The sequence below is a fragment of the Pieris brassicae genome, unplaced genomic scaffold, assembly GCF_905147105.1.
Source record: "Pieris brassicae unplaced genomic scaffold, ilPieBrab1.1, whole genome shotgun sequence".
Taxonomy (NCBI): domain Eukaryota; kingdom Metazoa; phylum Arthropoda; class Insecta; order Lepidoptera; family Pieridae; genus Pieris; species Pieris brassicae.
This window is the reverse complement of record NW_025576104.1, coordinates 12,501-15,000: the sequence shown is the minus strand read 5'-3', so window position 1 is coordinate 15,000 and position 2,500 is coordinate 12,501. Positions and strand designations below refer to the sequence as shown.

Genomic DNA, 2,500 nt, shown 5'->3' with positions numbered 1-2,500 from the left:
GCCGTCGCGCGCCGCACCTGTACGAGAAACATTTTCCTCTGACGTTGTATCGGAATAATTATTATAATTCATTATTATACATACATACATACATACATACATACATACATACATACATACATATTATTAATAAATATAATTGTTTTTTTTGTTTTTTCTTTTCTTCAAATAAACCCACATTGCCATTTCTCTGAGCGTGTGCTGCGAGCTTCAACGAGAAACATATCTATCAATACAAATGTCTATGCAAAAAAAAGAAAACAAACAAAATCATATCAGTCAATAAAATAAATAATAATATTTTTTTACTACTACTACTACTACTACTAGTACTACTACGTGCTACTACTGCACGCCAATACACATACATAATAAAATGAAAAATCGTCTCTCTCTCGCTCGCTCTACGAGAAACATTCGACGTCCGCTCCAATGCCGACGCGGACTATTGCTCTCGGTATAGATGTGGAGCGAAACAGTCGTGCGCACAGCGTCGACTCGTTCTCGTTGCCGCGCGTCGTTCGTCTCAAATAGACACGAACGACGGACGAGAGAGAATGTGTTCTTGTTTTTGTGTTTGTGCGAAGTGTGAGAATATTATATACATATATTCGCGCATGGATGATATAGATATGGGTATGGATTTTCGGAGGAAATTATATCAAATTCGTATTTCGAATGCGAGACCGCCGAGATCTTTCCCAGCTCTCTCTCTCTCTGTGTGTGTGGTGTATAGTACATTTTATATATCTCTCTTGTGTCAACACAAAATAACAAAGAATATACATACTACTCCTCCTCATATTTTATATAATATAATATAAAATTATATTATAGCACCGCGTTCGCAGACCGTATGGTGATGTTACCAATCGACCAAGATTTGGGACCGTCTCCCCCGGTGTTATCTGTGATGTTAAAAGAATACGCTTCTAGGCACACCTCAACGCAGGGCGCCTAGCGTGTTCGACACGTGCGCGGTCGCCACGGCGACCGTATATGGAAAGAATGTATAAAAGAGGACGCACACGCGCCCATCGTCGAAACGGTGTGCGCAGCGTCGTGTTGGAATTTATCCCTCAAGCTCCGGGCGTTGATCGTATCTAGTGCGAATCATGCGTGTGTGTGCGCATGTAATTGCCAGCCGAGTTTTAATATGTTTACAATAACGTATTGAATAAAAATTGAGAAGTTGCGTTTAGATGAATGTTCAATTTTCAAATTGTCACAACATCGATTCCCGCCCGCGGGGTCGTGTTCGTTGCAGTTTTATGTCCCTCACAGTGGTCGAGCATCGTTGTACATCACCTCGTTGCGAGATCGTGACGGGACGGCCGCTCGTAGACCGGTCAAAGTTAGTCTATCGATATGAAGCGCGAACGTCGCGTCGCGTGCAAATTCGACGCGTTACGTTCACGCGTGTCGAGAAGGCGCGCGCGCAAGCGCGCGCCCCTCGACGCCGCCGAGCCAGCGGCTCGCCGAAGCCGCGTGACCGCGGTGTAGGCGTGTCGTTTGCGTAAGCAGCTCCCTGGTTGATCCTGCCAGTAGTTATATGCTTGTCTCAAAGATTAAGCCATGCATGTCTCAGTGCAAGCCGTATTAAGGCGATACCGCGAATGGCTCAATATATCAGTTTTGGTTCCTTAGATCTTACTCAGTTACTTGGATAACTGTGGTAATTCTAGAGCTAATACATGCAATCAGAACTCTGACCAGTGATGGGATGAGTGCTTTTATTAGATCAAAACCAATCGGCGGAGGGCCATGCGTCCGAAGTCGTTAATTTTGATGAATCTGGATAACTTTTGCCGATCGCACGGTCCAGTACCGGCGACGCATCTTTCAAATGTCTGCCTTATCAACTTTCGATGGTAGTTTCTGCGACTACCATGGTTGTCACGGGTAACGGGGAATCAGGGTTCGATTCCGGAGAGGGAGCCTGAGAAACGGCTACCACATCCAAGGAAGGCAGCAGGCGCGCAAATTACCCACTCCCGGCACGGGGAGGTAGTGACGAAAAATAACGATACGGGACTCTTACGAGGCCTCGTAATCGGAATGAGTACACTTTAAATATTTTAACGAGGAACAATTGGAGGGCAAGTCTGGTGCCAGCAGCCGCGGTAATTCCAGCTCCAATAGCGTATACTAAAATTGTTGCGGTTAAAAAGCTCGTAGTTGCATTTGTGCGCCGCGCTGTCGGTGCACCGCATCCGCGGTGATACTGACACGTCTGCGGAGCATATCGTCGGTGAGCCGGCGGTAAAACGCCGGTTCAATATCAAAATCCTATCGCGGTGCTCTTCGGTGAGTGTCGAGGTGGGCCGACAATTTTACTTTGAACAAATTAGAGTGCTCAAAGCGGGCTCAAAATGCCGCTTGAATATTTCGTGCATGGAATAATAGAATATGATCTCGGTTCTATTTTGTTGGTTTTCAGAACTCCGAGGTAATGATTAATAGGGATAACTGGGGGCATTCGTATTGCGACGTTAGAGGT

General features: G+C 45.6%; 1 non-coding gene across 1 annotated transcript in view; it reads left to right on the top strand.

Moving 5' to 3' along the window:
- Positions 1 to 1,525: 1,525 nt before the first annotated feature.
- Positions 1,526 to 2,500, top strand: part of LOC123719508 — a 1,906-nt gene continuing 931 nt past the window's right edge. The window contains exon 1 of the ribosomal RNA XR_006755572.1: positions 1,526 to 2,500. This exon is cut by the window's right edge and continues 931 nt beyond it. This is a non-coding gene — a ribosomal RNA (small subunit ribosomal RNA).